General features: G+C 36.9%; 1 protein-coding gene across 1 annotated transcript in view; it reads left to right on the top strand.

Annotated features, from left to right (window-relative positions):
• skap1 (src kinase associated phosphoprotein 1) overlaps positions 1 to 26,653 on the top strand; it is a 122,787-nt gene that overhangs the window by 81,010 nt on the left and 15,124 nt on the right. The window lies entirely within an intron of this gene.

The following is a 26,653-nucleotide window of genomic DNA, read 5'->3' as shown; positions in this document are numbered from 1 at the left end:
CGGCCCGCACACAGACTTAATAAATTGGTCAGCAGTACTGCTACACGCATATGGACTAGCTTACACACTAAATGCTGCTCCTCATTTACCCACTAAAAGGCAGGAGCACTCTAAGCAACATTACCCCGTGTGACTCTTTACTTCCAATTTTCTAAAATGGCGACAAGCAACAAAAAAAAGAAAGTTGACTGCGACGGCCGAGGTTTCAAGAATAGGCGGAAATTGGACTATTTATTCACTAAAATACGCAACAACTGTGTCTGCCTCATTTGCAAAGAGACAGTCGCTGTTTTTAAGTAGTTCTATGTGAGGCGATGTTACCAAACAAGACACGCTGACATGTACGTCAGCAGGGCAGCGAGAAATTAAAGCAACTTGAAGCTAGTTTAATTTCACTGCAAAAGTATTTCGCAAGAGCCCGAGAGTCGAAAGAGAACGTCACAAAGGCTAGTTGTGAGATGAACAATCATCCACAAGAAATACAAACTTGTTAATCATCTCTTTACTATGCAGTATTGCAAAAAAAAAAAAAAAAAAAACATTCTGCGCATGTGCATACTGTTAAAAATGGCCGCGAATGCAGCGGTTCCAAAGTCAACACTACAAACCTTTAAAAAAAAGGAATATTTACTTACGTTTGATCATGGACGGACATGTAGAGAACACATCATGCCATGTGGCTGCACACAACTAAACTGCACGCCGCTCTCTCACCGTTCACGTCTTCGCCGTGTCTTTAAGCATTTATTTCTGCCATATTCAGGTTGCCCGTGTATGTTTATGATGTAACTAACTTGTTTATTTAGCCCCTTTGGATAACATTGAGAGTAGCCCTGCAGCTATTGATTATTTTAGTAGTCGATTAATCGATGAACTAGTTAGTTCAAATAATCGAGTAATCGGATAAGGAACAAACAAAAAAATAAAAACCTGACCTGAGCCTCAAACGGTATAAAAAATAAATAAATGAGGATATATATACAACAAAAGAACAATTGGCTAACTTACATAGAAAAATTGCGCTAGCTTAAATGCTATAAAAAGGCCAATATTTTTTTACAATGCTCTTAACAAATAGTTCGAACGCATATTTCCACAAAAAACGGCTAAATATATCTTTAACCTAGATTACAAATGCATAAAAAAAAACATTAGCTCAAACAAAAACATAGTTTATGTTGGTCTTAACAGGGAGCAGCTGGATTAAGCCATGTGAAATGAGGCAGACTAGAGGACAGTGTATCCACCCAAATCAATAAAACTAAATGCAAACACTTCCAAAACAAACCATTACAACGCCACTTTAATTAAACGAATACTCGAGGCAGCAAAATTTAATTTGAATATTTTTTTGTAATCGAATACTCGAGTTAATAGATTAATCGTTGCAGCACTAATTGAGAGTCCCAACTAAATGTAAAACAGTACTTATTCACCACCACAAAAGCTTTGGGAGCGAAATATTATCAGGGGTGAAAAATGTCACAGAACACCGGCTGTGAATGCGTGTGTGTGTTTGGGGTAAGTCGTCAGCCAATCAAACTTGCGTTTGAGGGGAAAAAAATGGACTGGCCCTTTTAGCAAGTCAAAAAGGGGTCAATGTAAGTCTGAACATATTGAAAGTACAGTACTGTAATTCACTTAATAATGGTAGAGTTAATTCTATCCTTATAACATGGGGAGACAATTTAAATGACCTATATAACTGAAGTCATTATATAATGCAAATAAGGTTGCTTAAAAGTTGGTGGGGACAATTTGAGCATCCTGAAAAGTTGGTAGTATGCAAACCTACGCCCTTGGATGAATTGGACGCAGAGGTAGGTAGAGTAGCTGGAGTAGTAAGAGTAGCATTACATCAAAAGCTCACATACTGTACACACAATGGCAAAAGTAAATTAGTATTTTCGACATTCTTAAACCAAGTTAAAAATTGGAAATAAATGAGGCAAATAACTCTGGAGACAACAAAGGCGCAACAATGGTAGGGACGATATAACAGCATAACCTGCATGTACACTTTTTGCTGGGGACGGGTCATTAATAAGACCAAACAGATTGGGTGAACAGGGGTCAGGACTACATTTCTCACAAACATGAACCTAATTAATTGATAGGCTAATGACCATATAAATGAAATAAAAATGAAAATTGAGGAGAAGGGGGTTAACTTCGGTTTACTACATTTCTCACAGTTTAATTAATATTAACAGTAGAAAACACAAACACACTTCTCTCTAAGCAGCTTCCTACTCGAGTTTTGCAGGGTAGCAAATCCACACACTTTAATGTTATGCTACGACTCTGTTACATGTTATGACTCTGATGCAGGTCGGACTTTCAGTAGGAAAATTAGTGGTGTGTTCCCCAACTCTGCAATATTGACGTGGCGGCTGCTGCTGGCCGAAAAACTTCAAATATCCCTCCTCTCCGAAGGGGGTGGAGAAGGTGGCATGTTTTTGACATGTTGCATTTCTATCAGGGCGGCGCGCGTGTGTGTGTGTGTGTGTGTGGTGGTGGGGGGGGGGGTCAAGTCATCAGCCAATCAAACGTGTGTTTGTGGGGAAAAAATGGACTGCCACATTCAGCAAATGAAAACAGGTAAATGTAAGTCAAACAATGAAAATAATTCACTTAATAATGGTAGGGTCAATTATATCCCTACAACATATGGGAAGACAATCGAAATTATCTATAAAACTGGAGTTATTATATAATGCAAATCAAGTTGCTTAAAAGTTGGGGACAATTTCAGCATCCTGAAAAATTGGTAGTATTATGTCCCTACTGTCCCTATGCAAACCTACGCCCAAGGGTGACCACATTTTTAGTTAGGTTTGACTGTTTTTACAGGAAAAGACACCTAGTACAGTATAAATTAACTTCATGTGGGGATTTCTCATAGTATTAAAGTGAGCAATTTGTGAATTTCTTCTGCTAATGGAGAAAATTATGTTTAAACACAAAAAAAGCACAGTCATTCTGTGATTGGCTAAAATAGTTAGAGTTGGGTAGAGTAGCCAAAAATTTTACTCAAGTAAGAGTAGCATTAATTCAAAATAATATTACTCGATTAAAATTAAAAACAGTCATTCAAAAAATATACTCAAGTACAAGTAAAAAAGTATTTCGTAAAACGAATGCTCAAATAATGAGTAACATTGTAAGTAAATGCATAACGTATATTGTATATATATATATTTTTTTTTTCTTCAGCAAACCATTATCTATATGAACTGTTATTATTAAACTGTACTATAACATGTTACTTCACCACACTAAGCCAAAGAAATACAAAAAAACCCCCATTGAATTCCGGCAACATAAAAAAATCTACAGAAATTAAGCATCATTCGTCCAAAGAGCATAAGTGCCCTCTAGTGGAGATAACATATTTCCTGGAATGAAACTAAAAGGATCTTATCTCCAGTTTTCTGTGGTCAATCGGTGCCAAATAAAACCTGGGAGAGAGACTAAAATCAGCGCTTTCGGGTCATGTTGACGGCACTGCGTCAAATACTTGTTTTTTTACGGTGGTTTAAAGACGCCACGTGATTGAACAGGCCAGCGTGGTCATAGAACGTCAAGCTTGAATCTGATTGGTATAATGGAGTCATGTGATTATTGTTGCGAAGTTTCATCGGTGAAACTGGTTGAGCCACTGTTGGTGTCTCTGGCACAAAAAAAGAAGCAAAATCTAATACTGTATGTAGAATAAAGAGGAAAAATGTAACCACTAGTGTAGCCCAAAGTAGCGGAAAAAGAGTTGCGTTTCTTCTTCACAACACATAGATATATTTAGTTGGTTTTTGTGGGAATATGTGTTTGCATCTTTTATTAAGAGCATTGTTAAATAAAAAAAGAAAAAGATAAAAAAAAAAAAACCTTAGCATTTTTTAGCATTTAAGCTAGCAGACTTTTGCTATGCAAGTTAGCCAATTGTTCTTTTTTTGTACATAGATCCTGATTTTTTTTATTTTTTATATACCGTTTGAGGCTAAGCGCAGGTATTTTAATTTTTCATGTTCCTTATCCGATTACTCGATTATTCGAGCTAACTACTTCTTCGATTAATCGACTACTAAAATAATCAATATCTGCAGCCCTAATTATATATATATATATTTTTTCAATCTATTGAAAAGTACACAAAAATAATTATATACTGAATATTTTTCTCATACTGTACATTGGGGTTTTCAGTGTAGGCTGCAAAGTTAATGTTCATATTGTGGCCCTCATGACCCTCAAACATGATGTCCACGTATCTGGATTCCAGGTCTACAGAAGGTTAATTATTATTATTATTTTATTACCTGAAATAGTCTCTTGCCCCATAAAGGGTAAAGAAAAGCAACATCACAAATCACATATATTTATACTAGCACACATTGAGATACACAGATATGTGCACACAAACGACACAAAGACCATGCAAACAAAAAGATTTATATAGACAGAGATTTATCGAGTGAAAAACTACTACAAAACACACACACACCCCTAAGATTCACTGTAACACAATGCACACAACATACGAAAACAGACATTTATACATATATCACATACAAATGCACATACACACGGAGTGACCACACTGTCAGTTTTAGGGTCTCTCAGTTCAAAACACACACAAACCCACACCGTGACTTGAAATCTTGATTTAAACCTTAAAGACAAACCCTTACCTAAGCTAAAACATTTTTTTGAGATCCTACTTTAAAGCCTTAGTGCTAGCTTTTATAACTCTGACCCTGGCTTTTTACTACTGCAACTTATAATAATCCCTCTGGAAAGCTTTTGTGGGAACAGAAAATGTGCATGTTTTTGAGGAATGATGCAATGCTGAAAGAGGACAAAAACGAGATAAAACGTATTCAATAAATCTATTTATACTAGGGCTGTCAAAATTATCGCGTTAACGGGCGGTAATTAATTTTCTAAATTAATCACGTTAAAATATTTGACGCAATTAACGCACATTCCCCGCTCAGACAGATTTAAATGACAGTACAGTGAAATGCCCACTTGTTATTTGTGTTTTGTGGAGTTTCGCTGCCCTCTGCTGGCGCTTGGGTGCGACTGATTTTATAGGCTTCAGCACCCATGAGCATTGTGTAAGTAATTATTGTCATCAAAAATGGCGGGCTACTAGTTTATTTTTTGATTGAAAAATTTACAAATTTTATTAAAACGAAAACATTAAGAGGGGTTTTAATATAAAATTTCTATAACTTGTACTAGTTATTATCTTTTATTTATTTTCTATACATTTTTATAAATATTTATGTTTTATTTATTTATTTATTTATATATTTTATTTATTATTTTTATTTATCTTTTAAGAACTACAAGTCTTTCTATCCATGGATCACTTTAACAGAATGTTAATAATGGTAATGCCATCTTGTTGATTTATTGTTATAATAAAGAAATACAGTACTTATGTACCGTATGTTGAATGTAAATATACTGTACATCTCGGTCTTATCTTTCCATTCCAACAATAATTTACAGAAAAAATATGGCATATTTCAGAGATGGTTTGAATTGCGATTAATTGCGATTAATTACGATTAAATAATTTTTTTAGCTGTAATGAACTCGATTAAAAATTGTAATCGTTTGACACCCCTAATTGATACTACATAAATTTCACTGTAATACAATTTTATATTTAGAAAAAAAAACAATTTTTAACACCCCACTATCATTATCAATGCCTCTTCACTGTTTTAAGTAATAATCTTAAATAACCATCTATATTATTTTTCCAATTCGTAAATATATTACAAACAACCAAGGCAGAACTTCAAACCTCCCTGACATTCGTTAAGATTTTAAATGAATCAAGATGTGTAACTCGACATACACTCTTGATAACAATTACGGCTTTCCTACTAGCTAATTGTTCAAAAATATATTCTGTAAATTGTTCTGATTTGGTGACTAATTTGTGAAATGTAAACCACTATGACCGGCACACACATAAGATTCGTAAAATGTGGGCGCTTCTATTTTGCTATGCCAACTCGGTTTGTACTGAGAGATTTAAATGACGAGTTCTCATACATAAGAAATCAAACACGCTCATGTCGTCTCCCGGGTTCCGCAAAAAGTCAAATCGGAGAGACAAAAGGGGAGCTGAGGGCTCCCTTTCTTCTTTTGTGTGAACTCTGTCGCACCCCCCTGCTCTGTCACACAGCCATTTAAGGACCCCTGCTGCTATTGTGGCCATAGACACCAAGCAAGACATCCTATTTACCACCCCGAGTAGCAGGGGGTGAGTCTGGGGTCCGGGGTCACGCAGAAGGCAACGGTCACTGTCCGGTCATCTACAGTAGGTCATTATTCAGCCCGGCCAATAGCCGATCAATTCTGCTTGATTTTTATGAATGCAGACGGGGGGGCTGCGCAAACAAGCGTCATCGTTAAAGACGCTCAGTGGCCAACACAAAAACACTTTAAATGTCCATTAGCTTAACTAGCTGAGCGCCGTCCCAAAACACACTTTTCTTTCCATCTCATCTTGTCGTGCTGAGATGTTCGCCCAGCTACTCCTTTATCCTTTCCACCAATCCCAGCTACTAATTAAAAGCCCTCTTGGAAGATGTACACTAAGTAGCCATTTGGATGTGTGAGATGAGGTGGCATCCTTATTTTTCTATTTGACATAAATTCCATCCATTAAAGAGGATACGTTTCAGTCTTTAGCTGGAAAAGACGGAAATTTTATGAAGCACTATTTATATTGTATTTAATCTTTAAGTGTTTGAATGGTTTAAACTGCATTGTAAAGCGATTTAAATGAAACAACACAAAAACGCGAGGATAACTTCAAACTTCGCGCCCTCAGTCAATTTTTTTTCAATTAATGACTAAATACAGATGAGCTGTCTGAGCCAATTGCGTAGCCTAACTCTCCCTCGTTCCCTCCCTTTCCCTGCTCTTTGTTGGTCAGGCAGGGCTCTGGAGTTGCTTCTTAAGAGTTAACGATGATTTACAGATGGTTAAGGTTTGATCTTGCCAGAGGCACTTACATCAAAGCGCTGCATGCGTCAATCATCGTTTAACACTAGAAAACCCAGCAGAGGCCGACTTGGCCTTTCCCAAGACAAACACTCCTAATATTCCCTAGCAATGGCCGATTTGGCCTCTCCTCGGTGACTCATGTGATAGTTTGTATCAGTTCAAGTCAAGCTACATTTATTTAATTACATGTATTTATGAAGTTTGACAGTTTTTACACATTTTTTAAATTCACTTCTCCTATACTCCACACACAATGACAGAAAGAATGGCCCCAATGTGTACATTGTTTTGAAGAAGAAAAAAAAAAACGTTTTTGAACTGCAATTTGAGTGTAAAGCAGGAGTTGTGGACTGAATCAGGGGCATGGAGTATGGATTGTGGTCATTGTGTCTGAAGTCAATGTATGTCTTGTGGTTGCATTTCCATATGAATGGCTGTTGTCTGTCTGACAACGACTTGGCAATTCAAAAGCTCTTGGTATCATTTTGGCCACCTCTGGGTTTTCCGGGGGAGAGGCCATATCGGCCATTGTTTGGGACTAGTAGAAGTACCAGTATTATCTGGGACTTCTAGTGTTAACTTGTTAAACAGTTGCTGTGGCAACTCATTGTATGTAAGTGAGCAACCTAAGCGGATTTGAGTGGACTCAATGAAGCATTTAGTAAAGCCAAGGATTTTCTTACTTTATTCTTGTTTAAAAATAATTCACTGGGACAGTAACATTTTTAAAACTTATCATAATTATTACATTTGAAGCGCTTAAACCATTTATTAAAAAATATATATACATAAAAGTAGGGTGACCAAACATCCTCTTTATCTCGGACAAGTCCCCTTTTCACTTCCTCTCCGTTGCATCAGGCCGGGTTTTATAAATTCATGAAAATGTCCGGTTTTCACGATTTTTCGCGGGACCAATTTCAAGAGAATCACTTCAGCCACTGGGGGGCAGCGCCTGCCTTTGTTGACCTGGCTCCTACTATTAAATGGAGAAGGAGTAGTTCTTCTTCTTGTTTTTTGTTGGCAGTTTACCCCTTTTATAATGGGGCATAACCGCCATCTACTGTGCATCTACTGCCAAAAAGCTCAATCTTGGTCTCACACAAAAATACACATGGTCCCAGGCTTCAACCGTGTGCTTTGGTCAGATGAGACCAAGATTGAGCTTTTTGGCAACAAACACTCTAAGTGGGTCTGGCGTGCCCGAAAGATGCGCATGCTGAAAAGCACCTCATACTCACTGTGAAGTATGGGGGTGGGTCAGTGATGCTGTGGGGCTGTTTCGCTTCCAAAGGCCCTGGGAACCTTGTTAGGGTGCATGGCATCATGAATGCTTTGAAATACCAGGAAATTTTAAATCAAAATCTGTTGCCCTCTGCCCGAAATCTGAAGATGGGTCGTCACTGGGTCTTTCAGCAAGACAGTGACCCTAAACATATGGCCAAATCTACACAGAAATGGTTCACCAGACACCAAATCAGGCTACTCCCATGGCCATCTCAGTCCCCAGACATTGTTTTGTTGGCAAAAGGGGGTTGTACAAAGTATTAACACCAGGGGTGCTAATAATTGTGACACACATTATTCGATGTCAAATATTTTTTTCTTTATGTGGGATTTTTTTCCTCACTGAATGAATGCATTTGTATTGAAGGATGGATTTTTCTCTTTTTTTCCATTAAGGTCCCATATTATTTGAATAAAATCTTTTTAAGGGGTGCCAATAATTATGGCGGGCACTGTATGTGCGATGGTCTGGACGTGAGCTGTGGCCGACAATAAAAATGATTTTTTTCCCTCTCGGTACGGTCACCATAATGATTATCAACTTTTATCGATACACGGGTCAGGAAAATCTATCTTTGATATTCTACGATGCGACTTTTAAAGAGAAAAAGGTTTTCTAAATGGGAAAACAAAACAATGTTTATTTTTTGTTTATTTTCGCGGATCTGTCCAAAACTTTAGTCTTCCTCACAAACTTTGAAAATATTTCACTGCAACATTTCGTTAAATCAGGGGTCCCCAAACTACGGCCTGCGGGCCCGATACGGCCCGCCTCCACATTTGGTCTGGCCCCCTGAACAATTTTTTTTTTTTTTTCCCCAATTTCCTGGCTTTTTTTCTGTGAAGAACCCGGAGAGGGTTATTTGGTTATTATCTATTTAATTAATAGCGTTATTATTATATTATATTATATTATATTATATATTATATTATATTTTGGGCTGTCAAATTATTACAATTTTTAATCACAGCTTAAAAATGAATCGTAATTAATCATGTCTCAAACCATCTATAAAATATGCCATATTTTTCTGTAAATTATTGTTGGAATGGAAAGATAAGACACAATACGGATATATACATTCAACATACTGTACATAAGTACTGTATTTGTTTATTATAACAATAAATCAACAAGATGGCATTAACATTGTTAACATTCTGTTAAAGCGATCCATAGATAGAAAGACTTGTAGTTCTTAAAAGATAAATGTTAGTACAAGTTATACACATTTTATATTAAAACCCCTCTTAATGTTTTCGTTTTAATAAAATTGTAAAATTTTCAAACAAAAAAATAAACTAGTAGCTCACCATTGTAGATGTCAATAATTACACAATGCTCATGGGGCTGAAACCCATAAAATCACACCCAAGTAACAAATCGACATGACACTGTGCTGTCATTTTAATCTGTTTGAGCAGGGCATGTGCGTTAAATGTGTCAAATATTTTAACGTGATTAATTAAAGAAATTAATTACCGCCCGTTAACGCGATAATTTTGACAACCCTAATTATATTATATTATATTATATTATATTATATTATATTATATTATATTATATTATATTATATTATATTATATTATATTATATTATATTATATTATATTATATCATTTACTTTTGATCCGTTAAGAATCCAGAAAGGGTTATTTGATTGTGACTTTCTGAAAAACAATACATTTTTACATTTAGGCACTCCTGCAATCGTCACACTTTTTCTGTTACAAACTGACCCGGCCCCTCATCAGAGAAGGGAAAAGTTATGTGGCCCTCACAGGAAAAAGTTTGGGGACCCCTCCTTTAAATATATACAGCAATGTTTCATTTACATCAATGGCAGCCAATAAGTTGACACAGACACGATTCTATTGGATAATTTTGTTCTAGTGGAAAATCTTCCCTTCCCGACCATAACTTGTTGGCAAACTGTCTTGTACCTGATTGCAGGTTACGGATGATGACCTTCTCCCTACCTGACATAGGCCTCCATGTTTCTTTGTTAGCGGGATGGAGGAAGTGCAGCCTATCTGAGCACGGAGGAGGAGGAAGAGAAGGGAGGTGGGGCGTGGTGGGGCGGGGAGGGCGTGAGCGTTAGGCGGCGGGTTCAGCGGCAGGGCAATGAGAGACTTCCTGTGCTCCATCACTAACAAGGCCTGCTGGTGGCCTGCTAGCACGACTCATGTGCGATTATTAGCAGCAAAGTAGCGGAAAATAGATAGAAAGTTAAAAAGAGACTGAATATCAACAAGCGCATATTTGTCGGCAGTTGGCGTGAGGAGGAAGGTGAGGCCACGTCGATGACGCCACAGACTCACCTTCTTGCCGGTGGTGAGCGATGTGCCTATCAGGGCGCCGCCATTATCCAGCCCCCCCGAGTGGTAAATAAAGGACGACGGCAAGCACACTGATGGTGTTGCCATGGCAACTCCCTCCTCTTCGCGAGATCGTTCCCTCGATGAAGGTGGAGGGAGAGTCACCGGGAGGTCAACGAGTCGATGCGGCAACTGCGCCACTCCGCGGCGCTGTTGTGGTCATGCAAGGGCAACCCTGCAGACATTCGTGCCTGTTGCTCTTAGAAAAAAAATAATTAGACGTGAGGAAGATTTTGTTTTAGGTCCTAAGAAATGATAACCATGTCAAAAAATGAAATCTAAATTTACATGTGGAAAATAAATTTGGCACTCAAATCTCACTATTTTACTATTTACTAGTTATTTCATCCTACTATTGCATCAGGGAACGCCCATTTATTTGAACCAATTCTGGCTGTGACGTCACAACCATAATCAATTGATGATCATGTCTAGCTTTCTAGCGCCGCGTTAGCTGGTACAAGATTAGAGAATTATTGAACGATCACATGGCAACAGAATGGAAAGCAATGGCATAGCTTTGGTCAAAACATGGGTAGGTACGATATAACAGCATAACCTGCATGCACACTTTTTGCTGGGGTAGTGACATTTATAAGACCAAACAGACTGGGTGAACGACGTGCTCAGGGCTACATTTCTCGACATTATGAACCTAATAAATTGATGGGCTAAATCAGGGGTCCCCAAACTTTTTCCTGTGAGGGCCACATAACCCTTCTCTTCTCTGATGAGGGGCCGGGGTCAGTTTGTAACAGAAAAAGTGTGACGATTGCAGGAGTGCCTAAATGTAAAAATGTATTGTTTTTCAGAAAGCCACAATCAAATAACCCTTTCTGGATTCTTCACGGAACCAAAGTAAATAAAATAAAAATGATATAATATAATATAGTATAATATAATATAATTAGGGCTGTCAAACGATTAAAATTTTTAAGCGAGTTAATCACAGCTTAAAAATTAATCGTAATTAATCGCAATTCAAACATCTCTAAAATATGCCTTATTTTTCTGTAAATTATTGTTGGAATGGAAAGATAAGACACAAGACGGATATATACATTCAACATACTGTACATAAGTACTGTATTTGTTTATTATAACAATAAATCAACAAGATGGCATTAACATTAATATTCTGTCAAAGCAATCCCTGGATAGAACGACTTGTAGTTCTTAAAAGATAGATTTTAGTACAAATTATAGAAATTTTATGTTAAAACCCCTCTTAATGTTTTCGTTTTAATAAAATTGGTAAAATTTTCAATCAAAAAAATTAACTAGTAGCTCACCATTGTTGATGTCAAGAATTACACAATGCTCATGGTGCATAAAATCAGTCGCACCCAAGCGCCAGCAGAGGGAGACAAAAAACACAAGTAACAAGTGGACATGACACTGCTGTCATTTTAATCTGTTTGAGCGGGGCATATGCGTTAATTGCGTCAAATATGTTAACGTGATTAATGAAAAAAATTAATTACCGCCCGTTAACGCGATAACTTTGACAGCCCTTAATATAATATAATATAATATAATATAATATAATATAATACAATACAATATAATCAGGGGTGCACATAATTTTTTTGCCCAGGTTCTCAGAGGAGGACCTGGAGATGTGACTTGGTCCTCATTGAGCTTGAGAGCCGACCCACCTGATGCGATAAATTTATGACAAGCTTTACTTAGAGCCAATTAACTTTGATTAATTATATTAACAGTTAATGCTTGATTAACATCAACTGGCACAACAAAATTGCCATTACTTTGAAGTGAAATGTAAAGAAATAAACATAAAAGCACCAATTCAAAATAAAGGGCATTATGCGGCTCCCACATTAACTCCAAGCCTTTTTAAAATTGGGATGTCCTCCTCATAAGACCTCATTGAACGTGTATGTTTAGCTTTGTAAAATGCGAGCAAAAACACGTTTGTCAGTGCATGTCGCTGTTCATTACCTTTATTCCGCCCTATTCCGCCACATGTCCATAGGGCGAGTGGGGTCCTGTTTGACATCGATAGTTTGCTTAATTGCCACATGCTCTCTGTTTTTTTCGTGCTTTTCAAAGTTTGGATGGCTGAAATTCTTTGACCCTACATAAAATGCATTGCTCTAATCGGCGACATTGGGATTCTCACGGCACATTTTGTACCGCATTTCCGTGCGAGCATCATTCACTTCTAGCCATGGTACCTCCTGTAGCCACTTTTCAGCAAAAGTCCTTTTTTTCGGTAGCTCTGGTGACGTCTCTGTCGTCTGTCTGTCTTTTGACGGGGGTGGGGGAACACGGAAGTAATTACTCAGTGTGGCCTGCCTCATCGACATTTTGAGAAGTTATTTTCTCGTGTCCGCCGCAAATAGTGGTCAGCCATCGGTACGCAAAAGCGTATGGAAGCCGTTGAGGGCCAGCGCGTTTGTCTACGTCCAGTACGCATGTGCGGACCACTTATGTGCACCCCTGAATATAATATAATATAATGTAATATAATATCATGTAATGTAATATAATATAATAATACTGTATTAATTAAATAGATAATAACCAAATAACCATTGCTCAGTTCTTCACAGAAAAAAGCCAGGACATAAATAACTCTATTGGAAAAAAAAAAAAAAAAAAAAATTTTTTTTTTTTTTTTTTTTTTTTTAAACAAATTTTTTTTTTTTTTTTTTTGTTCAGGGGGCCGGACCAAATGTGGCTGCGGGCCGTATCCGGCCCGCGGGCCGTAGTTTGGGGACCCCTGGGCTAAATGATCAATGCAAAATAAATCAATCGACTTACAGTTGTGGTCAAAAGTTTACATACACTTGTGAAGAACATAATGTCATGGCTCTCTTGAGTTTCCAGTTATTTCTACAACTCTGATTTTTCTCCGATAGAGTGATTGGAACAGATGCTTCTTTGTCACAAAAAACATTCATGAAGTTTGGTTCTTTTATGACTTTATTATGGGTGAACAGAAAAAAGTGATCAAATCTGCTGGGTCAAAAGTATACATACAGCAGCGCTAATATTTGGTAACATGTCCCTTGGCCATTTTCACTTCAATTAGGCACTTTTGGTAGCCATCCACAAGCTTCTGGCAAGCTTCTGGTTGAATCTTTGACCACTCCTCTTGACAGAATTGGTGCAGTTCAGTTAAATTTGATGGCTTTCTGACATGGACTTGTTTCTTCAGCATTGTCCACAAGTTCTCAATGGGGTTTAAGTCAGGACTTTGGGAAGGCCATTCGAAAACCTTAATTCTAGCCTGATTTAGCCATTCCATTACCACTTTTGATGTGTGTTTGGGGTCATTGTCCTGTTGGAACACCCAACTGCACCCAAGACCCAATCTTCGGGCTGATGACGTTAGGTTATCTTGAAGAATTTGAAGGTAATCCTCCTTCTTCATTATCCCATTTACTCTCTGTAAAGCACCAGTTCCATTGGAAGCAAAACAGCCCCACAACATAATACTACCACCACCGTGCTTGAGGGTAGGCATGGTGTACTTGGGGTTAAAGGCCTCACCTTTTCTCCTCCAAACATATTGCTGGGCATTGTGGCCAAACAGTTCGATTTTTGTTTCGTCTGACCACAGAACTTTCCTCCAGAAGGTCTTATCTTTGTCCATGTGATTAGCAGCAAACTTCAGTCGAGCCTTAAGGTGCCGCTTTTGGAGCAAGGGCTTCCTTCTTGCACGGCAGCCTCTCAGTCCATGGAGATGCAAAACACGCTTGACTGTGGACACTGACACCTGTGTTCCAGCAACTTCTAATTCTTGGCAGATCTGCTTTTTGGTGATACTCGGTTGAATCTTCACCCTCCTGACCAATTTTCCCTCAGCAGCAGGTGATAGCTTGCGTTTTCTTCCTGATCGTGGCAGTGACAAAACAGTGCCATGCACTTTATACTTACAAACAATTGTTTGCACTGTTGCTCTTGGGACCTGCAGCTGCTTTGAAATGGCTCCAAGTGACTTTCCTGACTTGTTCAAGTCAATGATTCGCTTTTTCAGATCCATGAATGTACATTTTTGACCCAGCAGATTTGATCACTTTTTCTGTTAACCCATGATAACGTCATAAAAGAACCAAACTTCATGAATGTTTTTTGTGACAAAGAAGTATCTGTTCCAATCACTCAATCGGAGAAAAATCTGAGTTGTAGAAATAATTGGAAACTCAAGAGAGCCATGACATTATGTTCTTCACAAGTGTATGTAAACTTTTGACCACAAATGTATACTAATTTTCATGCGTATTGGTTCAGGTGATACACCGTTCGATTCAAACCGTTGTTTTCAAAAACTACTAAAGAAACATTTTGAAACCTTCCACAATAAATGACTGGATTTAATTACAAATTTAATTTGCAAAATTTGAAAACAAATTATATGAACATACAAAAGAAATACAAACTTGTTCATCATCAATTAACTATTTATAAGGTGGTAATCCTTAGTTCACTACATTTCTTAGTTTAATTAACATTAACAGTAGAAAACATACAGGAGGATATTCCTCTCAACGCAGCTTCCTCCTCGATTTCGAGAAATTCAGATAGATTAATGTTTTGCTAACTTTAATGCAGGTCGGACTTTCAGTAGCAAAATTAGTGGTGTGTTCCCCACCTCCACAACATTGACGTCTTTTTACATTACTTACAGTGGCTGCTGTTGGCAGGAAAAAAACTTCTAATATCCCTCATCTTCAAAGGGGCTGAGGAGGTTGTATTTCTGTCGGGCTGTGAATGCGTCTGTGTTTGTGTGAAGGGGGGAAGGGGGTTAAGGCATCAGCCAATCAAACGTGCGGAAATGGAAATAGAAATGGACTGGCACATGCAGCAAATGAAAAGGGGGCAATGTATGTCTGAACATAATGAAAGTACTGTAATTCACTTAATAATGATCGGGTCAATTCTATCCTTACAACGTATGGGAAGACAATCTAAATGACCTATATAACTGAAGTCAATATATAATGCAAATAAAGTTGCTTAAAAGTTGGTGGGGACAATTTGAGCATCCTGAAAAGTTGGTAGTGTTATGTCCCTACCATCCCTATGCAAACCTACACTTTTTTTTTTTTTTTTTTTTTTTTAAATAGTGTCAAAAATATGGTCTACTATCATTTTAAAGTCAGTTGATGTAGTATTTCATTGCACCTTTAAGGAGAGACAAAAGTGTGGTTTTAAAATTCCCTTAGATCAATCTTTTATAGATTTTGTTTTTGCTGTCAAAAAGAAGACTTTCTTCACTTTTATTGAAGGTTTTTATTTAAAAAATGTTTAAAAAAAAAAAAAAAAAGATAAGACTTTGACTCCTCATTAGGGAAATTCAGTCATTGCAGCAGCTCAGACAGTCCACAATCAAATGTATAACATATAGACAAACAATAAGAACTACCGTAATTTTTGGACTATAAGCCGCGACTGTTTTCTTTCATTTTGAATCTTGCTGCTTATAATCCAGTGCGGTTTATTTGTTGATTTATTTGGGTTTATAGGTAACACTTTATTTGACAGGGGCGTCATAAGACCGTCATAATTATGACATGACACTATCATGGGCATTACTGAATGCTTATGACAGATGTCTTTAAGTGTCATCTGCCAAATTATGTCACAATCTCCATTTATGTCCAGCTCGGATCTTTTACATCCACTCAAAAGCGAGATAATTAGCAGAATAATATTAAATGACATCTGTAATAAGCATTCACTAATTCTCGTGACAGTGTCATATCATAATTATGATTGTCTAATGACAGTCTTATGGCGCCAATGTCAAATGAAGTGTTACCAAATACCACAACTAGCAATTAATGAAACAACTGGAACAATAACTGAAGAAATAATTAGCACAGAGCATGAATTTCGATTGTTAATGACATCTATAGCGCTGCAATGTATGCTAGGAGGCATGTTGGACAGCAACAATGTTGGCAGCAGGTGGCAGCAGAGGTTAACCGTCTCCCTCAAGGGAGCTGTGATGGCCAAATGAAGCTTCTTGAAGCAATGAAGTTTGCAGCCAATTGGTTCAAAGTTTTAGTGTGGTTCATTTGGTCTAATGACAGTCGCATGATGCCGCTGCTGAACAAGTTGTTACCAGTTGATATCTTTTGGTGTAAATATCCAATAATACAGTGAGGACAGCTATGGCTTTTAGTCCAGTTTGGCTTATCTATGAACACATGTCGTTTTCGTGTCAAATTAGGTGGGTGGCGGTTTATAGTCAGGTGTGCCATATAGTGCGAAAATTACGGTATATAAAAGGTACAGTATATGGCGGAAAACACTTAAGTGATTTAAAGTTTCGGACTGAGACCCCTAATTTGGCCAAATTTCAAAATTGTCCTATATTCATGCGTGATATATGATTGGAAAGCTTAAAATCTCAATTTTCTGGGGGAAGAAAAATTCTGAACAGGAAGGCATTTAAAAAACAAAAAAAAAGTTTTTTTTAAACAGCAAAACCCTAACTGGAGGTGAGAACATGCGAGAGCATAATTAAAGACGCCATGATTTTAAAAAGATATTATGGCGTACTTACCTCTTTTCGATCCAAAATCTCCATGTAGTAGGTATCACCGAGTGCCAAGACACAGCTGTGAATTGCCACAGCCGAATTTTGGGGGGATTTTATAGGTGAAACATGGTAATATAACAAGGGTCGCGATGCAGAAATCACAGACATCAAGGAGTGGTCGAGATTTTCATTTTCATATATTTACCCTTTTAAACGTTTTTTTCTTCTTCAAATTTTCTTTGTTTTGATCGATTATTTATCATCTAAAATATTGGGGAAAATGCGACAGTAACGAAAAAATATACTTAAGCCATAGTTATGAGGTAGATATCCGTGACTTATTTACAGACACCATTTTTTCCATTGTGACGTAATTTGTTTAAAAGTTTAAAATATGCGAGTGAAAAATGTTTAAAGTTTTTTTTAAAAAAGAAAATATAGACATCAATTGATAAATCCAAGATTAAAATGACAGACATTTTGAATAATAAATATAATTACTTACCTTCTTTTTATGGCTGGGTTGAAACAAAAGCGGTTGCGCGACATCAAACGGTGGTTTCCAGGGTAAAACAGACAAATTAAAAATAGTTCGGGGGCTTAATGCGCAATGAATGTGCTATGGCAGCATATAGACGTATTACTCTATCAAACACAACAGTTCTTTTGGCTTAAATGCAGCAGTTTATTTCAAAGAGGGGTGCAAGAGCAGAAACTGCTTTTACAGCCTTTCTGTGTTTTCTGCCATATATACAAATAACTTATGACTAAATTAAGTGCAAATGGTGCAAATAGTGTTCCAGCGATTTTTTTCGCTCCTGATATGATTCGAATACCTGGGAGTGTGGTATCAGCCGATAACTATACGAGGACAATACCACGTTTTCTGTAGAAGAAAAAAATATTTTCCCTTTAATACTAAATTACTACATACTCACTTGAATGTAAAGTCTTTACTATCATGTCGTGGTCAGACACTGCTTAAAGGTCGTTTCTAACTAGCGGCAGCCTAATGTGAAGCGTTCAGCGGCAACCCATTCATTGTGTATGTGAGAGGACACTTCTCGGCAAAGGTGAGCTGCTGCGGCCTTTTGGGACGGAGCAGAAATTCTTGAGTAAAATTTTCCCCAAGGTGTGGAGGCCAAAATAGGGACTAGTTCTATTTTGACAGCGCTGCCACGTTGACGTCAACGACGCATCCAATCGCAGAGGGGCAGGCATACTGATATCTGTGCTATCAGGCTGTTTCGGCAGACGGATACACGCAATTCACGGCCGATGAAACCTTGATAAATGCACTTTTTAAAAGTTTCACGAGGTCTGGGACACTCTAAAAATGACTCCCACACCTTAACTTCCTAAGCTAAAGGATACCTCGTTTGTGTGGAAATGTAGTTCACGAATAACAAAAAAAAAACGTCACCATCTTACCGAAATTAGTAAAACTCCTTACACGACTATCAAAATGCAACAATAAAAAAATTAATGCATTGGTGGTTGGGTCTAAAGTAAATATGCTCACCTGCTTTTCACATCCTGTCAGCTCCTCCCGTTTTGCGCTTGCCACGGGCTACCTTTCACACTGGCCTGCCACTAATGTGAAACAACCTTAAATTATTGGCTGTTATTGATGGTGCTAAACGTCTAACCCATTTGAAATGGGAGGTGGCAGCGAATTAATATCCACTAGTAATAAACTCCTAGAAATTCAAAACAAAGGGCGATTGGATGTCTATCATCATCCTGGAAAGTGCAACAAGTGCTCCTTTTTATAAGAGCGTCGTGCATAGCTGGTGGCCATCTTGGATAGGTCAACCAAAGGTTGGAAACTAAATCCCTTAAAGTACATATAGTGCAGCAGCGACGTGTTATTTCTTAGTACACCCCCGATACCGATGACGTCATGTCAGTGCCGTTTCACTAATATCATAACTTTGATTCTAAACTGCCTGATATCACCAAGTTATTTCTATATTTCCTATGTTAAATGGAGATGATTTATCCCTCTTAATATGAATATGCCCAAGTATCCAAAAACTGTCGATCATTATTTTCTCTTCTCTTCTTTTCTCTGTAAAATCTTCAAAGGATAAAGACAGGGGCATTGTTAAATGGGGCCCATGTGGTTAAAAATCCTTTTTTTTTTTTTTTTTTTTTGTTTCTTTGGCGTGCCGCACAGCCCGAACCATTTGACCGATTGGTACTATTCAATTATTGAAATGACCGGAATTTTCGCGCGATTCAGGAAAATTTTCTAATGACCCCCAAAATTTTCTGTTCGTCTGTAAACGGAGGTTTTTTGAAAGAAAAAAACAAAATAAAACGCTCCATGTCCTACCATTTTTAACCAAATCGTAACATTTACACATCAAACATTGCAGGACGGTAAGGGGCATAAAAGTTGTATACAGAATTTGGCAAAAACCTACGATCCCTCTAAAATTCACAAAAAAACCTATTCATTTCTAATGGGATGCCATTGACAGCCATGGACGTCCAAATGTCCCAATTATTTTCAATGACTGGAAAACATACATTAATGTGATTTTTGACCACTTACGATGAGAGTCAATTGGCGTCCAAGTAAGTTGATGCCATTGATGGCCATGTGCGTCCAAATTTCCTGTTCATTTTTAATGGCAGAAAAACCTGTGTGGTTGTGATTTTTGACCAAAAACTTACCCTTACAGCCCATTCACGTTCAACTGGTGCCACGTAAGTCGATGCCATTGACAGCCATACAACCGGACGTGTCCCCGAAATGTCCCCAAATCAACAGGACATGACACAATAGATCTGTATCTACCATTTTTCCAGAAATTGCAGTTTCTAGTTTTGAATACTATTGACCAGTGTTAAACATGTTGTAAAATGGGTGGTTTTTGTTTTTTTTTTGTTCATAACGTCCTTTTCGCTGTCCTTCAAGCTCCCTTAACTCTCGTATGAGCTCTTTTATTATTCAGTGACCAACCTACCTCTTGCCATGTTATTGGCGTACGGAGATAGAATTTGCTCCATTTACGACTAGTACATATAGAAGTATATCCGCAAACTGTCAACCACCAAAACATTGACGGCACATGATTATGGAATTTCCTCCATGTACTATAATGTAGGCCACACTTGAAGGGTTAAAAAAATACCTATGTGGTTCCCACTCTAGACCAGGGGTCCCCAACCTTTTTTGCACCACGGGCTGGTGTGATTTGGGTCTTTTTTTCACGGACTGGTGTTCTGTCAAATTTTGCACCCTTATAAAATTTGGCTCCTAAAGCTTTTGTGGCGGTGAAAAAAGCCCTCTTTTATATTCAGTTTTGACTCTCAATGTTATCCAACGGTGCTAAAAAACTATTTACATCATAACCATACATGTGCAACACAAAAACGGCGTAAATTAATGCTTAACGACACGGCAAAGTCGTTAAGTGAGAGAGCTGCGTGCAGTTGTTGTGTGCAGCTAACATGGCAAATGTTAGTTAATATTAGGGTTGTTCCGATCATTTTTTTTTGCTCCCGATCCGATCCCGATCGTTTTAGTTTGAGTATCTGCCGATCCCGATATTTCCCGATCCGATTGCTTTTTTTTTTTGCACCCTATTCAATTCCAATCATTCCCGATAATTTTTCCCGATCATATACATTTTGGCAATGCATTAAGAAAAAAATGAATAAAACTCGGACGAATATATACATTCAACATACAGTACATAAGTACTGTATTTGTTTATTATGACAATAAATCCTCAAGATGGCATTTACATTATTAACATTCTTTCTGTGAGAGGGATCCACGGATAGAAAGACTTGTAATTCTTAAAGGATAAATGTGACTTTGTATATTGTGACTAAATATTGCCATCTAGTGTATTTGTTGAGCTTTCAGTAAATGATACTGTAGCCATTTAACTGTTCTGCCCAAATGCATGATGGGAAATGCAACCATGACTGCGTAGTGGCACCAATTGATATATCTTCTCTGCATTGGGAAAGAACATAGGGTGTTAAGAAAAAGATAAACCATTATCTTTCTTCCCCACATTGCTTCTCACGATATTTCTAATTGTTGAGAGAGGGATTTTAAGGCTTTTGCCAATTAAAAAAAAGGCTCAAAAGACTGCCAAAATTCACTCCACTCATTTTACGCTGCGTTTTACCTCTATATATAGATAAAACAGCGCCGTTATAGATTGAACGCGACAATGCGTGAGTGGGTCGTGCAGCGCATGCGGTAATTGCGTTAAATACTTTAACGTGATTAATTTTTAAAAAATTGATTACCGCCGTTAACGCGATAAATTTGATAGCCCTATTTTAAGCCAAAACTAAAGACTCTGGATGAGTGTAAACCATTTTGTCTGTAACGTTAAATACAATTCGAAAACGATTCAATTAAAAAATATATATATATTAAAAAAAGGCATGTCCGATATTTTTTTGCCGATTCAGATACTTTGAAAATGACGTGATCGGGATGCCGATCGATCGGGACATCTTTAGTTAATATTCCTTTCTTTAAAGAAAGTTTGTAGTGTGTACTTTGGAATCACTGCATTCGCGGTCATTTTTAACGTTACGCGCATCCCAAATTTGTCAGAACACCACAATGTGCGGCAGAAAAATACAGCAAACATAAAATAACATTTGTTGTTAGCCCCGTCGTGCTAAGTGCAGGGAAAACTCACTCGCTGAATCAGTGGGAGGCCTGAACTTGTTTCGTTGAGACGAGATGGTCCCGAGATGGGAGAGTGAGAGAAGCCCGCTTCACAAAGATACAATGTTGGAAATTGTAGCACAGTATTTAGTGCTCTCCTAGCGAGTGTCAGGATATTCCGAAATGACTTTAATCCAGAACCTCGGCAGAGTTGTTGTCTCAAATGTACGTTTAAGGTCACCGTGATTTGCAATGTCTACAAGCTTATATTCCTGTTGCACAGACATGCTCGAATCACTTGGTTTATTCACATACTGGTCACGAATCCACTTCTTCGCAGTTCATGGGTCTTTAGGGAAGTAGCATAGATTTTGTTTTGTTCGAGGTTGTAGGCTCATCTTCTGGCTCGTCAGGTTCCCTTTACCCCGTAAAAAAATCTGTCCAAAGACGTCTGTTTTTCAGTCGTTCAAGTGTGGGGGCTAATTATTTCCGAGAACAAATGTGATGGGCGACGACCTTCGATACGTTATTATCGAGGCCAAGTGCACATAGATATACAAAACAAAATGCACTGCTAACAGTCCAATCAATGTATTTCTATGACGACCTCCTATTCTGTAGTTGTATATCTAGAGTAGACAGGGATATTGGTGTGTTAAGCTGCACAGGCGAAAGTCAATCGGCCAGAATGCAGTCGTTAAAAAACTATTTATTATTTCTGCGCGGCCCGGTACCAAATGCGCCACGGACCGGTACCGGTCCGCGGCCCGGTCGTTGGGGACCCCTGCTCTAGAACAACTGTTTCTAATGAACTCATTGGCTCCCATTGACACTAAAAAACATCCAATCCATTTGGATTGCTATTTGATTGCTACCAACCTTTCCCAGTGCAAATGAATTGGACGTCTATCAATTTTAAAACTATTTGAAAGTGATGGCGGATGGATGAATAGAGCCACAAGTGGCTCTGGAGCCACGGCTTGCTGTCACTAAAAGAGTTCAATTTAAAAAATCATAACTTTTACTCACAAAAAAACACAACCATTTGTCCAAAAAAGGGAAAAGTGACTCCTTTTATCGCATTTGGCCAGAATATTAAGCGAGTTGCTCAATCACCACCAAAGCGAGCCCCCCGCTCAGCCCTCGTTCGGCCCCCCGCTCGGCCCTCCCGCCATTCCCCCTTATAAAAAGACATCAAACAGAAGGAGGGGCACGTAGTTTTTGTCATTTGGATAATTCACTCGGGGATGTGGCCATTACAGCAGGTGTACTCTGGATGAACCCTTTGCAAGCGCGAGGAAGATGGACTCTGCACGCCTGACAGACTCCCAACGCCATTGGCTCTTCCGCTCGTATTAAAATGGCGGCGCCGATAGTCCAAAAGACCTTTCCGGGGGAGAATTTCAGAGTGTTTTGCACAGATGGGCGGCACAAATAAATAAAATTCTCTTGTCACTGAGGCGGCTGCAAAAGTGTGGCGACAACCCCTTGGGAGACTTTCTGTGAGACAACCCCTCCTTAACAAACCGGATAGTGAATGTTGACGCTTGAATAGATAAATTGATCGATAGATTGATTGACCTGATCAGATCTTTGGTTAAAAAGAAAAAAAAGTCTATACTGCATTGTTCTGATTATGTAGTCCACTTCGACTTTCCAAAACGCACTAACAAAAACAATGAAAGTGAGTTATCCAATAAAAAGACAATTAACATCTGTTCTTCCACCTGCTGGCGGCTCACTTGTTTCATTTGTTTTTTTTTCATATGGTGCAATACTAACATAATTTAACTCCTCAAGGCAACAAGAGTTAATCATGTTTATGCTGTAACGAAAGTTCAAATATGTATGATTTTTTTTCATAACTCGAAGGTTTACTCACTTCATTTATTGTTTTTCAATTACACACAAAGTATCTCAGCTGAATGATTGCGTTTACTGTTTTTTGGAAGTGCAGAACTTCGGGTATGTTGTATTAAGATAGCTTAATGGGAAAATCAGATATGCGTCCCCAGGTATACCCAGTTATATTAAAATTAGGACATTATGTTAAAACATACGCAAATAAAACCTATAGTTTTTTTCTTTTTTTTTAAGGTGCCATTTGAACATAGCAGAGTGGACATTGACAGAGGGGACATTTTGTGCTAAAGTGCTAAACTTCCTTCTGATAATTGATGAGAAATTTTACAAATAATGGTGTGATGTCATTAATAAATGGCGAAGTATCTTAAAGGGACACTAACACAACATAGCAGAGTGGACAGCGACCCTGTGGACGAACAGAAAACCTTTTTATTAATATTATTATTTTTTAAATTAATAAATTTTAATCTAAAAATAACACACGATTGAAAATAGTTTATCCGGGACAATGACAAGGACCATAACAATGATTTTTCCCCCCTATTATTTTATAGACTAAATTTGAATAAAACACATTGGTTACATAGCAAAATTCTACAACAGCCTTTTACCAGAAGTAAATTAAAATTTTAAAAATCAAATTTAGGAGCCTGTACGCTTGAATTGATGAGAAATTTTACAAAAAAACGTTTTGAAATGGTTCAATTATTTTTTGGGATACAGTAGTATATACCTTTAACAGAGTGGACACATTATGATCAACCACAATGAATGCACTTCATAAAATTACAAAATCTGATTTTTAATGTTTTTTTTTTTTTTTAATGTTATGAAAAATAAGATCGCTTACCACAGTTGAATTCCTCACCACTGGTGTGATGTCAGTAATAAATGGCGAAGTATCTTAAAGGGACACTAACACAACATAGCAGAGTGGACAGCAACACTGCAGACGAACAGAAAACCTTTTTGTATTAATCTTGTTATTTTTTAAATTAATAAATTTTAATCTAAAAATAACACACGATTGAAAATAGTTTATCCGGGACAATGACAAGGACCATAACAATGATTTTTCCCCCCTATTATTTTATAGACTAAATTTGAATAAAACACATTGGTTACATAGCAAAATTCTACAACAGCCTTTTACCAGAAGTAAATTAAAATTTTAAAAATCAAATTTAGGAGCCTGTACGCTTGAATTGATGAGAAATTTTACAAAAAAACGTTTTGAAATGGTTCAATTATTTTTTGGGATACAGTAGTATATACCTTTAACAGAGTGGACACATTATGATCAACCACAATGAATGCACTTCATAAAATTACAAAATCTGATTTTTAATGTTTTTTTTTTTTTTTAATGTTATGAAAAATAAGATCGCTTACCACAGTTGAATTCCTCACCACTGGTGTGATGTCAGTAATAAATGGCGAAGTATCTTAAAGGGACACTAACACAACATAGCAGAGTGGACAGCAACACTGCAGACGAACAGAAAACCTTTTTGTATTAATCTTGTTATTTTTTAAATTAATAAATTTTAATCTCTAAACAACACACGATTGAAAATAGTTTATCCGGGACAATGACAAGAACCATAACAATGATTTTTTTCCCTATTATTTTATAAACTAAATTTGAATAAAACACATTGGTTACATAGCAAAATTCTACAACAGCCTTTTACCAGAAGTAAATTAAATTTTAAAAATCTAATTTAGGAGCCTGTACGCTTGAATTTGATGAGAAATTTTACAAACAAACGTTTTGAAATGGTTCAATTATTTTTTTGGATACACTAGTATATACCTTTAACAGAGTGGACACATTATGATCAAACACAATGAATGCACTTCATAAAATTGCAAAATCAGATTTTTAATGTTTTTTTTTGTTTTTGTTTTTTTATGTTATGAAAAATAAGATCGCTTACCACGGTTGAATTCCTCACCACTGGTGTGATGTCATTAATAAATGTTGAAGTATCTTAAAGGGACACTAACACAACATAGCAGAGTGGACAGCAACACTGCAGACGAACAGAAAACCTTTTTTATTAATATTATTATTTTTTAAATTAATAAATTTTAATCTAAAAACAACACACAATTGAAAATAGTTTATCCAGGACAATGACAAGGACCATAACAAGGATTTTTTTTTTTTTTTTTTTTTTTTTGTATTTAGTCAATAATTACACTGGTCTACAAGCTAAAGGCCTCCTGGATAATAGTGAGACTCACTAAACATGGAAAATGATATAAAAAAAGTTAATTGGTTATAGTTTTTGGATACAGTATCTGGCTGAAATGTTAAAATCAAAGTAATTTAGGTCAAATGTATTACAAAAATCCTGTTTAAAAAAAAAAAAAAAAAAAAGGTTTTTTTTTAATAAGAGGTAGCACACACCAATATATCCATCTTATGTCAAATGTAACAATTTGTAAAACAGATATAATTATACCAATGTATCTTTGGCCAACCAGCACTATAATAATTTATTTTCCAATCTATGTCACCACGGAACTACGGTTTAACCATTTGTATCTTTAAAGCAGATATTTTCCAAAATTTTGTAGACCAGTGTTATTAACCCTTTCATACATGGCATGCAATGAGTTAAATACTATTAATATATATATATATATATAATTTTTAAATCAACTTTAGTGTGACTTAAGGCCACCACCACTATGTATTTCTTTTGTTATTCATTTCAAATTACAGCTACATTTAACAAATCTTCAAATTTATTTTAATAATTACAAATTTGGTCTATGTAATTTAACTATTTGTGATGTGTTTATTGATTTATTAAAAGCCTACAATATTCGTTCAAATTTTTTGTACCCAATATATTAATTATACTTTCAAAATGTAATTATAATTAATTAGGTTGATTTAATTGTAAATTA

Source organism: Corythoichthys intestinalis, chromosome 21 (genome assembly GCF_030265065.1).
Source record: "Corythoichthys intestinalis isolate RoL2023-P3 chromosome 21, ASM3026506v1, whole genome shotgun sequence".
In the NCBI taxonomy this organism is placed as follows: Eukaryota; Metazoa; Chordata; class Actinopteri; order Syngnathiformes; family Syngnathidae; genus Corythoichthys; species Corythoichthys intestinalis.
The sequence above is the reverse complement of the archived record's forward strand: the minus strand, read 5'-3'. Positions and strand labels throughout refer to the sequence as shown.